This window comes from Macrobrachium nipponense, chromosome 19, assembly GCF_015104395.2.
Source record: "Macrobrachium nipponense isolate FS-2020 chromosome 19, ASM1510439v2, whole genome shotgun sequence".
NCBI classification, from domain to species: domain Eukaryota; kingdom Metazoa; phylum Arthropoda; class Malacostraca; order Decapoda; family Palaemonidae; genus Macrobrachium; species Macrobrachium nipponense.
Genome location: NC_061088.1, coordinates 81,672,985 through 81,688,869, shown reverse-complemented (window position 1 = coordinate 81,688,869; position 15,885 = coordinate 81,672,985).

Sequence of the window (15,885 nt, the reverse complement as noted above, 5' to 3'; positions counted from 1 at the left end):
GCCTTCTCTCTCTCTCTCTCTCTCTCTCTCTCTCTCTCTCTCTCTCTCATTTATCTTTTGCCTTTCATTAGTCATTTAGTGCTTTAAGAGGTTAAAAAAAACGAAATCTTAAAAGCCGAGGAAGGGACAATGCCCCGAGGGGAAAAATAAACAGGCGAACGCGGGTGGGGGAAACGTCAGAATTACACATAACAACGAGCAAACAGAAAGAAACAGGGCAAAAGTAGGGGAGGAGCCGCCTAAGACAACGAACACTCGGGGATTTAGAAAGAAAGGGGAAAAGGAAAGGAAGGGAGAATCCACGGAAAGAGGAGGATTAAAGGCGACAGACACGGAATGGTTGAAAGAATAAGAAGAAAATGATAGAGTATACTTGAGAAGTAACGGGTTATATTTATCCATGATCATGCGTTTAATAAAGAGAAAAAGTTTGTTTTAAATAAAATGGACAAAATACGTCTTTTAATTAAACGAAGGAAAGGATATCATGTAAAACATACATACAAAACCATGACGCCTAAATTGATTTTAGCGTTGAAGCAGCAATGAACAAAATAAACGGAGACATAAAGGATGAGGAATTTTTAAGACTTGCATTTTTGTAGTCAGAAACTGGATTTCAATTGTCATTTCAAAAACTCGGACAAAAAAGAACTACGGAAATCATTCCAAAGCTTCCACGCCTTTCTAAGAATTACCAAAATGAGCTAAGAGGCAAATTGGTTGAAAAATTTCTCGTTCATCTTTAGTATTCGATTATTTACAAAGATGCAATCTATCTATTACGAAGAAAGTCTTTCGATGGATTTTACATATTATGCAAATGAGTTGCCAGATTTATTCCACCCTGATAAAGATCCGCGGCACTGTGATTATATATACATACACACACACACACACATATATATATATATATATATATATATATATATTATATATATATATGTGTGTGTGTATATATATACACATACTACACGCACGCATACACACAAAAACACACACACACACACACATATATATATATGTATATATACACACATACATACACGCATACATACACACACACACACACCACACACATATATATATATATATATATATATATATATAATACATACACACCCATACACACACACACCACCACATTATACATATATTTATATATATTATATATATATATATATATATATGGTCCATTCATATCCCACTTATATGAGACGCCAAGAAAGTAGTACTCTACAAGGCTTGACAAGTGAGTGCAGATTTAAATGAACAGACATGAGCAGGTGTGAAAAGAATATTTAAAATAGTAAGAAAAGTGTTGGGAAGTATTCAGTTATAATGGGTTGTGTGTGTGTGTGTGTTTGAGAGAGAGAGAGAGAGATTATCTCCTAGAGACAGTATGAAGATAGTATCAAACAGGCGCGGTAAGTTTTAAACACATACCGCAGCGCTATCTTTCATGTAAAGACACCAAGCATTCTTCCATACGGTCTGTTCACATACGGATACTCATCTATAATTCTTCTGATCGTTTTGATAAATATTCTTATGACGGCACTAACATTTCCGCATTGAAGACCTCCTGTCTGGCAACGCCAGATTACACAACAATTCAAAGAAAATCAACATAAAATGCTACGCCTATCCATGATATTACGGGCTGCTTGCTGGCCCTCACGCCAAAATCTCCTTAAGACACATATGTAATGTTGATTATTACATGGGAAATATGCAAGAGTTCGATTAAGTGTATTTACTACAGAGATTTACAGTCTTCCACTTTATTCTGCAATTCGAGCCATTTTTGCCACTACCAAGAAACAGTTGTGCCGAAATCGTTCCTATGACCAATGCCATGATGGAAGTGAAGCTGAAGGACAGAGACGCGGTGCTTAAGAGAAGACAAGAGAACGTTGTTGATAAGCAAACCTAGTAGAACTGGGAGGACGAAGACAGACCAATTAGTGCGGAAGTGATGGCTAAGTAATTACAAGGTCCCACACTTGACTTATGGAAACAGTGGGACGGTAATTACGGCTTCAGCTTTCCCCAGCGAAATTTTGTCGGGTTCTTTACAGTGAAAACATTTCCCTCCTATAGCGTAAAGTACAGTGTTTTTATTTTCTTTCCCGAACTTTCATTAACACACACACACACATTCTCCCTCTCTCTCATCTTATTTCTCCAGGTACTCCTACCAATCCACTATTCAATCTAGGTTGACTGAAAATAGGGGTCGCCTGCATCGATTTTTCTAAAGCATTCCGGTGTCAAAAGCTCTATTGTTTTTTCGTTATACTGAACTATCAATAATTCTGCGATGTTATACCGTACCAATTATTTGCAGGAATAAAATTTTGATCAGATAATTTTAATAAAAATGTTCTACTGGAGAGGTTTTCGTGATAATACAGCAAATCGTTCTTGATGTTTATACATATATATTTCCTTTATAAAGGAAGTAAACCACCTGCCAATTTTCCTTGACGACAAACTACAATATATCTTGATCACAACACTTGTCATCTTTCCTCATCCATTTTAGCCAGCATTATTTCGCATTAAATGCAATGATGTATAAGGTGTGATAGAAAATAAGAAGGCAAAATACGGACTGACGAAAATAAGGTTTACCAAGGGGGACAGGTACTGTAGAGGAAAAGACCATTAAAAATAGACTGTTAAGATAAATGTCCTCTCTACAAAGGCTGTTGCGCAAGAAGTGGAGTCAAGGTCATCGACTAAGAAGAAAAATAAACAACGGTAGAATGATTAAAAATGTCAATATATCTTGAAACAGGTCAGAAGAAGTCAACAGGCTACAGAATTAAGACAAAAGCATCAAGGGAACCACATGTTGGAGTGTGTGATGGAAGAAGTAAACCAGTACACCGATTTCTATATGAATTTGATCTAATAAATAAAAAATTACTAAAAAAAGAAGAGGAAGGAGATAACAACGGGGTCTTCCTTTTTGATGATCCTGACGCACAAAAATAACAGGAAAGACAGATGTGGTAACAATGGAAAGCAGGCTTGAGAGGGTAACCCGGAAGAATTAATAATAATTAAGGTTTTTCATTATCCTTAAAGTAGAGAAAGGGAAGAGGGATGTCTGGGGTTCTGGAGTGCCTCATTACATAGGTCTCCTGATCTCTCTAATTATTCCATACGTGGGCAAGCAGACGTGTACAAATTTTACCTCCGAATCTTTCCTCATCTAAATTAAAATGTTCTAACTGTGTGCGTTGTATATTGCTTTATATATATATGTATGTGTGTGTGTATATATATATATATATATATATATATATATATATATATATATATATATATATGTGTGTGTGTGTGTGTGTGTATGTTAAGGACTTTTAAGGTCAAATGACACTCGTTTAAACAAAATGAAACAAACTGATAATGGCAACTAAACCTACCCTCGTTCCGTTGCAGATCACTTTGAGGAGTTGGCTGAAAGAGCAAGCTAGACAAAATAAACTCTCGTAGTTACAAAAAATATACTTTTTATGTCCCAAAATAAGCTAACATTAAAATTAATTAACTCCGTCCCTAAAGAAACGTTAAACTATCATGTTCCTCTCAAAATCATATTTAAGTGTACATCCTCTTATCTCATTCTGTCTGACTAATCATAATTTTCCAATAACTCATACAAGTATAGAGAATCCATTTTTCTATATGGCGACTTCGAATCCATTTGAAATAAAGAGACCACAATTAGGACACCGCTTTAACCTTGAAAGTTAGTCAAAAAGAATGTGTACTGCACCCCACTTCTCTTTCTCCAGACACAATAATTGTCGCTTCAAAGGTTAACTTTTTCAAAGTTCTCTATTACGTTACCTTATCCGATGGACCTGCAACACTCTTCCAGACGTGTTCCACACTGTCAATTTGTCAAAACCAGTCAGTGAGTCCTCCCTTACCACTTATCCCCCCAGAATAAATGTCATTTACTGTTCCTTACGAAAACACACAGGCACACCCTGTTTTGCACAGAACAAACACGGATGCTCCATGCCCGAAGCTCGTAATCTTCGAGGCGTCATTGACCACAAAATGATTTGGTAATCTATCCTGTCTGTTTTTCATTTCAGCATCTTCGAGGAATCCAACGCTTGTCTCTAACCGGAAAGAGCTGAGGTTGACAACTCACTACCGTGCCTTTAAGATATAGATATATATATATATATATATATATATATATATATATATATATATATATATATATATATATATATATATATATATTATGGAATGACTCCGAGGAGACTCCGTGATCACACTAAGCGTCGAAACAATGATTTTTAAAACTACAAATTCCGTAACCTTTCATTAAAAGAATATCTGAAAATGACGAATATACTAACACACACGCACGCGCACCCACACACACACATACTCACATTATATATATATATATATATATATTATATATATATATATATATATATATATATATATTATATATATATATATATATACAACCCAGATCTCCATGAACATTCTTAAAATAAAACGGGATTAAGTTTCGTCATTCTGATTTTGGTTATGATATCGATATGAGCTATGAGACAGTTTACCATTATTCATATTTAATTTAATTTTTATCAGACCGAGCAGTAGATACCTTAGTGAGTATGCCGACCCCTAGCATTTCTTGTACTAAATTCATATAATCTAAATTCCTTCTATTCTGACATGCTTATCTCTCTCAAGTACCTTGGCCATTCTAATGTACTAGTATGTGATTAATATGAGTTTACGCTAAGCTTTTTGTCTGTATAGCACACATTGTAAGCTTTCCCAGCTTTGGTGGTTTTATTGTAAAAGCAAACAATAATGTAAAAATAAGTCATACATAAAAAGTAACTTTTTATAACCACGAAAGAATTCATGCATTGCCTTCTGTTACTCCTTCCGCATGAGAACAATATTCTTTGGAAGATTGAATTTCAAGTCAATGGTCCCATTGATGGGCTTGTTCCATATGAATAGGGTTCATCTTCTGAATAATAATAATAATAATAATAATAATAATAATAATAATAATAATAATAATAATAATAATAATAATACTTTAACTTGATCTTGGAGCAAAGGGAACTTCTGACCAAGATGCATTAGAACCCGACGTATACGTCTAAAAGTAGTCCACTAAACGCATACTGTTCGTGTGCATTTGTTTCCTGGTCTTATAAGACTATAATTAAAGACAAAGTATATTCAATGTGATGCAAATTCAAGGTGCAATGGTTTGGCTACCTTATCAGTTACGATCATCTTCATCCACATTTACATGTTTCAAATCTCTTCAGCATCATAGTTTCTTAAACGAACTTGATGAACCTGCAATTTGGTAGCTGACAAACTGAAGAGTGAGGACTACAGTGCACGAGATTTATTTTCCTATTTCCAGAAAATGATGAAAAGGAGAAGTCTTTCCAAAAGATTACACCAGGACGCACGCAGGCAAACTCCTTTGAGCAAAATTGCTTCTTTCACATAAAAGTCGAAAAACCTGCAAAGTTTTGGTTTAATCTACTGTAATTTTTTTCGTCCGTTCTTTACGCGTCCAAATAGAAACTGCCACACTTTCTTGGACTCCAAGAATTTGGGTCCCAGCCAAAACATCAGCGTTTTTCCTCTGAGTATTTAGGAGGGACACGGAGAAATTTGGAGAACACACTCTGTGTTCCTTTAAGCTGTGCACACACAGAATACACTGAACGGCCTTTGTTCATATAAAGAAAGCGTTGCTGTTTTTCATTAATTCTTAAGCAGTAAAAAATTCAACCGTGCACTGAATAAACGGAGTTCTAAGAAATGGCTTACACACATGAATAATCACATTTTCTCAGTCACTTTCTTCTTCATGGACACTAGCCTTCATTCAAAAATAGATATTGATTTCATCAAATGCTTCAGTAGTTGTATTAACAGCAGCAGTAAAATAACTAGTAATAGCTTTAAAATACTCATTACTATTGTTTTTATTGTTACTACAAATGCTCAAACACTCAAAGGAATAGAATCTAACAACAAATAAGCAAAGAAGGCTTCAACGAGACAGAATACTTAAAGGAAAACAAAACCCAGAAAGAGGAAAACTATAATATATATAAAAATCCGTGTAACACACACATACACATATGTCAATATATCCGATATATATATATATATATATATATATATATATATATATATATATATATATATATATATATATATATATATATATATAGACCTAGAGACAGGAACCCGGACCAGAGGAGTGAATAATGATAAGAGGAAAAAATTGATATAAACATATACATACGCACACAGAAACACACAAACGCATACATATCTATACACACAAAGCCGAATCTTTAATGGTCCTCCATGTCATTACCGACTGGGTGATCGATGCGGGTGATCTGAGCGTTCCTCAAGCTCCTAAACCGCCGCCCTATGCTATCCTCTTATAAGCATGACGTAGGGGTGGAGGCGTGGGAGCGGGCGTGGTCCAGGGACCTGGTCTTGTTTCTTGGGTAGTGCCTCTGTTTGGAGTTCACACACACACACACACACATACACGCGCACTATACTATATATATATATATATATATATATATATATATATATATATATATATATATATATATATATATATATATACTATATACACATCGAGCTACAAATGTCCTTTAATATCTAATTCGCTCTATCTCGGAATTAATATATTTTCATATATGTTTAACCGAAGGGGAATTTTTCTGTCGATGGAGAGATTTGTCGGCTCATATATATATATATATATATATATATATATATATATATATATATATATATATATATATATATATAAATGTGTGTGTGTGTATCCACTCTCCACACGCACATAAATATACACTTAAAGTTTAATAATGCAAAAACAAGAACACGTAAACGTAGAAGCGAATATCAAACATTCCGAAACTCGCAGGATCCCAGCGAAGCCAAGAACAGCCTAACAGCCATAAAGGGACTCATTTTTCTGAGAAATTAGATAACAGGAACGGAAAAGTCAAAGAGATAACGGCAAATTAAAACGCTCTAAGCATGCACCAGGGGTCATCTAATGCCCAGGTTAAAATGATAACTGGTACGCGGTAGATCCCAGGGGCTAACGATCGTGGAGAGGTAGGAACAAGCAATTAGCGAAACTTTTGTCCAGGTTTAGAAATGCGGCTCTAATTGGATTATTGGAGCAAGTCCTCGCCAAAAAGCAAAAGGCTTTATCATCGCATGCGAGCGCACCCTCACGGCATTATCAAAGTTTAGGGTAATTTCCATTTCTGTTTCGTTTCTAGGATATCTTGAGGTGAACTCGAATAGCGGAAACTTGCAAGAGTAAAAACAAAAAGAAAAAAAAACACACAAACACACACAGAAAGGACTACGGTGTTCTGCTAAATTTGCACATTTCTAAGATTTTATAAAGAGGAGAGATTTTCCACATATGTAATGAAAAGTTCAGACGACTAACAATTTTTCAAATATCGTGTCTGTCCCAATTACCATCGTTAACTCGTTGCTTTCTTTTACATTTTCAAAAAGAGAAACTACAAATAACCTGAAATACAGCTGAGTAATAAAGAGGGAAGCAAATCAAGCACTTGAGTATATAGGCAGGGGAGCCACTGATTTGCTGTAAACGTTGTTCTGAGGCAAGGATGCGTTTGTATCTCCCAGGTTGCTCAAAATCTTCTTAGATGGAGAGATACGACACGCCAGAGAAAGGACAGTAGATGAAGGTTCATTGTTGTCGGATAAAAAATTGAGAATTGTATAGAATGTAAAGAGGCTGGTGTCTGTATAGTAAGCAGTTAATAGTAGTAGAGTAACAGCAGACCCAAGTGAAATTGTTTGAAAGTGTTTGCAGAAGGAGAAGGTAAGAGAGAACACGCGTGAGTAGGGTTACGAGGGTGAAGAGAAACTAAAGGAAGGCGGAAAAATTACCATTACTTGGAGGGTGAGACGGTGGATGTAATTAGCTCCTAGATGGATTTAGGACTAAATGTAATGGATGATGGCAGGATGAAAGATGAGATAAGGCAGAAAAAGGGTAAGACAAGGAAGCTGCAACAAAAATGTATACTACTTGTACTACGAAACCATCTGCTTATAATTACTGAGTATGACTGTAAATATATGCAGTCATTACCATCTGTACGAGATAAAATTATTACCATAGCTCTGTTTTTTCATTGATTTTCTACATAAAACTGGCACTTGCTCCACGTGACACCTGCAGTACCTAGAAATATTTCACTTAGTTAACCCCATTTTCATTAGTAATCACAGAAATCTAACCTAATAAATAAGTAGGGTGAGAAACCTTCTGTCATAGTTATCAAAAAGAATACTGCTTTCACCCAGCGAAATTTTTACTATGGTGACTAAATGGCCCTCTTAGCTTACGATGCCATGTTGTCGTTTTTATTATCACAATTTCCGCTAACACATTTAAAGAATTTGTAATAAATCTATGGGCAGATTGTCTCAAGTCATTATTATTCGTTGTAATACACTCAATAATCTAAGGCAATATTTCATTCTATGGGCAAAATATTAGGAGTCACAATTCCTCTCCCGTACAGACAATAACTCGTTATCGCAGTGTGTTGCTATGCTTATCGATTTTGTTCTTTCACTGATGCCCTAGTTTAATGTTATTTTTGACCTCTGGCATTTTTAATTAGGTGAAGATTTATAATAGGGACATTTTGAGTAATATATCTGATAATGATCAGTTTTTCTGTATGCCGATGGGAGAGGGCATCCATCCTAACAGCATTTTCTAACCAATGCTCAGTCGAATTTTTTTAAAGGAGACTGAAAATGAATTTAACCCCAACGGCAGCGACAGATCCTCCATAATCTCTTCACATATTGTTCGTCATTAAAATACAATATTGCAAACTACGCTTGCATCATGTTGAAGACAAAACTCTCAGGTCAGGGATGCACTAAAACACAATAGGACATCAAGGCGATACAGCCATCAATGAAGGAGAGAGAGAGAGAGAGAGAGAGAGAGAGAGAGAGAGAGAGAGAGAGAGAGAGAGAGAGAGAGAGAGACTTTCCATTTTCAAAAGAATCACTTTACACCGCATTCGTAACTTCGGATTCCAATAATAAGGTCCATTAGGCTCCCCATCCTAATGGCAGGTGCATATGATGCATTACAGGAACACAAAAAAAAATTACCATTTGATATTAAATGACACTACAAAATTATTTTCTACAAAACTAGGAGACAATTAATAAAAAAAAAAAAAAAGTCAAAGCTGAAAACTTTGCTGTAATTGAAATATTTAAAGAAGTAGATAAAGAAAATACGTACTGAATTCATCAGTACCTCACTGCCTTATTAATGTAATGTAAACTTGAACAAGTAAAAAATGCGCCACAGTTTCTTCGGCGCAATCGAGTTTTTTGTATAGCGTATAATCAAGGCCACCGAAAATAGATATATCTTAGTTGATATAATGCTGCATAAGCTGCGGCCCATGAAACCTTCAGCAACGGGGCGGTGGTAGCCCGTCCCATAGCGTTGTCAGACGCCCGATCATGGCTGACTTTAACCTTATATAAAACTTAAAAAATACTGATGGTAGAGAGCTGTAATGTGGTATGTTTGATGGTTAGAGGGTGGTTCATCAACATAACAATTTGCAGCCCTCTAGCCTCAGTAGTTTTTAAGATCTGAGGGCGGACAGAAAAAGTGCAGACGGACAGACAAAGCCATCTCAAATAGTTTTCTTTTACAGACAACTGAAACTCATCCGGACAACTAATTTCCAATGTATACTGATGATAATGAAATGTTATAATCCTTAGTTTGCGGACATCAAGTCTTCCTGTAGCACATAAGAGCTCTTTAACATATACCATCTACATTTATGAGAATATAGTCAAAAAGGATTACCTGGAAGTAATAACATGCATAAAACGATATATTTGGCCCTTGGGAGCGGTGTGCTTACCATAAACCTCCCAAAATACTAAAAATAAGCTTATTACTCAGTTACAGTGTAAAAACAACGCACCGGGAATGTATTTTGCATGTACAGGGAGCCTGTAAATTGAATGTCCTGCTTGTTTTGGTTACTACTTTTCCAGCTTTACTGTTACTTGTTTTTTTGTTTGTATGGCGCTTTTACGTTGCATGGAACCATTAGTTATTCAGCAACGGGACCAACGGCTTTACGTGACTTCCGAACCACGTCGAGAGTGAACTTCTCTATCACCAGAAATACACATCTCTCACTCCTCAATGGAATGACCGAGAATCGAACCCGCGACCACCGAAGTGGGACCCTAATACCACACCAACCACGCCGCTGAGGCGCTGTAACTGTTGCGCTCTGATACTTTGTTCATTCCTTAGTTTTCCCTGATTCTTTAAATCTCTCATATTTTAAGGGGCGTATCGAACACACTTGTACTAAAAGGACTCGCTCTTTCTAGTATTCATGAGGGACAGGGAGAAATAAAGGATTCGTTGCATTATGAAACAAGAGCCAAACACTTGTGCAAAGAAAGAATAGCGATAAATATTACAACGCAACTCGATTCCTAAGCACAAGGAAGATTGACGTCATTCGTATGAACTACAGGAGGGCAATCTATTAATCCTGCGAAACAAAGAAAGAAATGTCATACGCTGTCAAATCACGAACAATAAATCATCGAATTTCATTTTCAAATGAAAGGGAAAACTTACCACGAAATCCTTAAAAACCAATGAAACACACTTGAAGTTTTTATGTTCTCCAATTCGTAAACTGTACAAATCACACAGATGAATAACCAACGAGACATCAATAACCGACTATTTTTCCCCCAGGAATTTCTTTATGACTAAAATACCAAACTTTTGACTTTAATATAGAATACTGACCTTCGAGACTTAAGCTTTTTGGTGAATTGATTTTCAATCAGTAAGTCTCGATATCTATTATTATGATGCAAATACATTTGTGCTTGAATATTTCACATTTATATATATTTTGCGTAAGATAATAAATGTTTATAAACTTCTTTACATACCCTTTCTTTCGTGACAGTAATGCACTTAAGTATTCCTTGGGAATTTATGCTTTCAACTCTTTTGGTTTACAGAACTGGAGTTCATTCAGTACTTACACATATACACTGTCGACATTTCTTTAATTTCTCAATTTTATAATCTCAGTAAACACGTAAAAAATCATTCTTAAAAATTTATTTTGCTTCTTCATTTATCCAGAACCTTAATTAATCCAGATCTGCAGATTTTCATTTATATCCTATAGACAAGCATCACAGATTTTCATTCACATTGATGAACATTAAAATACTCACAAATGGAAAAAGGAAAAAACATCCATTATATTCTTTTCAGGAATCACCCCCGGAATTTTATGCCCAATTACGAACGTGACATCTAAGTACAGAGGCGTCAGATAAAACTACCATTTTATGGAAGATTTACTTCATATCTTAAAATTCGAATATATAAAGGTATATTATTTACACAACATATATATATATATATATATATATATATATATATATATATATATATATATATATATATGAGAGAGAGAGAGAGAGAGAGAGAGAGAGATAATAACCAAATACTCTGTTGTATCTCCGCAGGTTTTCGTTACAATTCTTAACGCTAATATGTTCGACAACTCTCGAGCCAATATCTGTGTGTGTGTGTGTGTGTGTTTGTGTGTGTGTGTGTGTGAATGAGACGTTTAACAAGCTACTAGCCATCTGACTTCCAGTAGTTTTTGCGCGTGAAGCTGGTAGTCTCAAACCTTTTACGACCACCGGCAGCCGACCAAAGCTGACTATCTACCAGGTGCAAATTTCACAGCACAGGGCAACATAAGCACTACGAATTTATATCATCAAATACAACTTTGATCTCCCAGTAAGATTTATTACTCGCACAATGTAAGATTTTATAATACTGAGGTGACAAGACTGTAACTCATCGCGTGGTACAAATTTCGGGAGTGAATATGGCATGAACAAGATAACTGTCACGTTTTAAACATTAACATGATCGGATGAGAATATTGTTGCTCAGCTGGCATTGGCATCAATCCTGCTTGACTCAAGGACGATTACGATGAAGAATAAAATGAAAACTGACATGACTTGCTTTCTCTGACTTTTATAATCGCCTCGTTTACAAAGGGAAATTTGTCTCATAAAATATCCACGCAAAAAAGAAAGGTAGTTTCATCCTTTGTGAATGCGCCTGTGGGGCTCACCTTCATCGCAATGCATGCAACCGAGCCATTTGCAAACATAATATTCAAAACAACATAGTTTTTTCCCGAAGTCATCTAGCCAGATTACGAGCCGAGCATTAAGAAGAATAAGATGCATATACAAGGATGACTCTGCGAAACGAATCGCATTTCGACTGCCGCTACGTTCGCTGATGCATCATTATCTCCTGGAAAATCGAACGAATGACAATGCATGTTTCCAGTACTGATGTGGAGGGTGGAGCACACGAACGACAACTCAGGTTACTTACATATCTAAGAAAAAAATATGTTTTCTGTGTGATTTGGCATTCGGCGATCAACGATACCCCAAACATCTGTCTAACGAAATCCAGATTAAACAGTTACTTGGCAAACCAGATCACACACGAACTGAGACAACGGTGAAATTATTTCTTGCAGGACGGAGTAAATTGTAATAACAAGAACCAGAGGTGGGTGACACCCACTCGGAGGATGCTGCCGCCCACCTTTACAGGTGGCAAAAATGGAAGGACCACTGGAAGGCAAGACCTACCAGCTCCACCAGCTACCACCTATCTGCGAATCTCGGGTGGAATGTGGTCGCTGAGAGCTCGTCCAACAGCCGCCTCCTGCTGGAAGGACAACGCCCTCTTACTCTCGTTCTCGACGCCATGTAAAGCAACCAACTCTGATATTCTATATGCACGCGTTGCTCTCGTGCCACCGCACTCAAATTTGTCTCTTTCCGACAAAATCTCTTGCGTATGTGTTCCTCTTTCCTTCAGGAGACTTTAGCAACGTCTTCAGCGCGAGTACGAAAAGTCTTTGCTCATTATTCAGAGGCATGTTGAGCGATGATTGAATCCTTTTTGCATTTTCAGTTACTGGGGTATATCTATTACATACCTAGGGGGGACTCTGCCATCCCGGAAGTAACAATGTTTTCAGTGCGGGTACAAAATTCTTTGCTTATTATTCGGTGGTATACTGAGCAATGCTTAAATCCTTCTTGCCTTTATCAGTTGCAGGGATACATATATTCATTGAATATTTGGGGGAACTGCCATCCATGGAAACAGTGTTCACTTCATGCGCGAACAACCGTTAAATCTCGATGCATAAGGAAAACATTTAACTGAATTCTTATACTGATTAGTAACCACATCGATTAAAATATTTCTCTTAAATTATTTTTCGCGACCACTGAAACTAATGCAGAAAACGTCGAGGAAAAAAAACCTGAACCCTAAAAGATGAAAAGAATGAAATATCTAATGATGATGATCGGCAATACAGATAAAAAAAACGTGAGAATATCTGAATCCTGAAAGATAAAAAAAAATACCAATGTGTGCGATGACGATAGGCAATCAAGTTCCCCGTTACGTCACCTGGCAGGAATTCAAGCTGGTGTAGCTGTTTCCTTCATTTCCCTTTATCCTTTTATGCAACAGATCCTAATAAGGGCCTTGAGACCAACATCGCCCAAGATCTGTAATGCGCGGAGTTAAAACGGTATTACTGTAATGCGACTTTCCACTTTATCTGAAGTAGATGGCGACAACATGAATTCCGAAAGAAGGATTTCATCAGGAGTCACTGTTATGACATAACTAAGAAACAGAAGGGAGATCTTGCAGGATGGCAAGCAGCCTTTTCACGTGTTGCCAAGGCCAATGCACGCCAATGCACCAACTAACCTTGTCGTGATAAACAACGAAGAGTTTGTTTATGATTTAAGACACAACGGGTGAAAAATTTCCTGATGACTTAGGTCAATATCTAGAAAAATAGATGCTTTCATGAAGATACATGAGAGAGTTCAAATTTACCACGAAAGTTACTGAAATACCTTTCTTCATACAAGTAAATGAGAACAATATGCAACATTCCTACCTGTCCTTATTCCTTTTTACAATCTTCCTTCTAGACCGACTTGCAATAGATCACTTAACAATATACCGTATCTTTTAAATTCCTCTGGGATTCTTCTACATGATACCATATGATGCAAGCGTCGAATTAGATTCAAAGATGGTAACTCATCATTTGAATCTTCTCCTTGGGGAATATCCAAAGCTCGCCTTAATATAAACCGTTTTATTTTCTGTTTGACAAAGGAATGCTGATTGGCAGGGCTACAGTAAGGCATTAAGGAAACAAACAAACGAACGTCTTCAGACGTGGCCGCCTTGACAGGTATCCTCCGAACTGTACTGGCACGAGCGATCGACCTACGAGATATTACAAAACCCAGCGGTCTGATCCTCCCATCATGGGACCTGGTGTCGCCTTGGGTGCTGCAGGGCCCCACTAACTGAGCGTATTATGTCTGTCACCTGTCACCCCAAATCGGACGACCCCCATCTTGAACTCTGACCCGCAAAATGTTTACAGTTGTGTTTAAACGCCGTTAAATCTATTCCCCTTCTCTCGGTAAAATTAGATATAAAGTTTCCCTGAAAGTTTTCCTTGCCCCTTCCTTGTAATGCTGCCTTTTCTAACTCTACTTAAAAACTAAGATCGTAAATTTAATATCACTGATATCTATTTGAATACGACATCTTTTATGTGAATTAATTTCGTATTAAGCTTCTTTGGGAAACTATTATTTTTTTTTATTTTTTGCGCATCCTGAGAGATTTGACGGAATCTTATGACGCTTCTGTGCAGGTGTCAGAGGCAGTTGATGCGGCAATACTCTGCAAATGGGGTTCATCCGCGATTCAGCGATGAAACATTAAACGCAAGATGAAGGTAAATGTCCCATTGTATGTAGGAGTGGGAGTGGGGTGGGCGCTGGTCCACCATGTTAGTTCTGAGCTTTTGGTGTGGGTTTATGAAGGAGCTAAAGGCGTGGATTTCATCTACCATTCAGCGGTTGAATGGTGAATCATTGTTCCTTTTCTTAAGAGCCATCCCTGTTAAGGATATCGTATTAATGTTGATGTAGAAGAGAGAGAGGTATCTTACATATATAAAAAAAAATAATGGTTTCTTAACCGATAAGAACGTATTTGCAGACACATTCCAGTCTCTTTGTTTCTTCTTCTTCTTCTTTTTCTCTTAAGGATTTTATTGTTCCAGTCCGTTTCCAGGCCCACTTGAAACACAAAGCCTGACCTGAAACAGGGGAGCGTACCAAACTTTGTTCCAAACCATGGCTTTGAGTAGTGCCAAGTCAAGCGTCCATGTTATGAAAATCAGTTTACATGAAGGTCTGAGGCAGCTCCAACCACTCATATGTGTATTGCTTTAAATCACTTAATACACATGACTGGACGCAACAACACATTAAACCTGATGGACCCATTCCATCATGACTCCATTTCCATTACAGAGAGAGAGAGAGAGAGAGAGAGAGAGAGAGAGAGAGAGAGAGAGAGAGAGAGAGAGAGAGAGAGAGAGAGAGAGAGAGCTTTCCAGGAAATTCAAGTCGTCAATATGACTGTGTTATTCCATGCCCTGACACTATCAATAATATCTGTTTCGGGACCCGACAATCACTCCCAACCAAAACAGATTCTTCGAGGCAAATTGCTTTCGAACTTCGCGTCGCCGGAAAGTTCCGTGTGGAGAT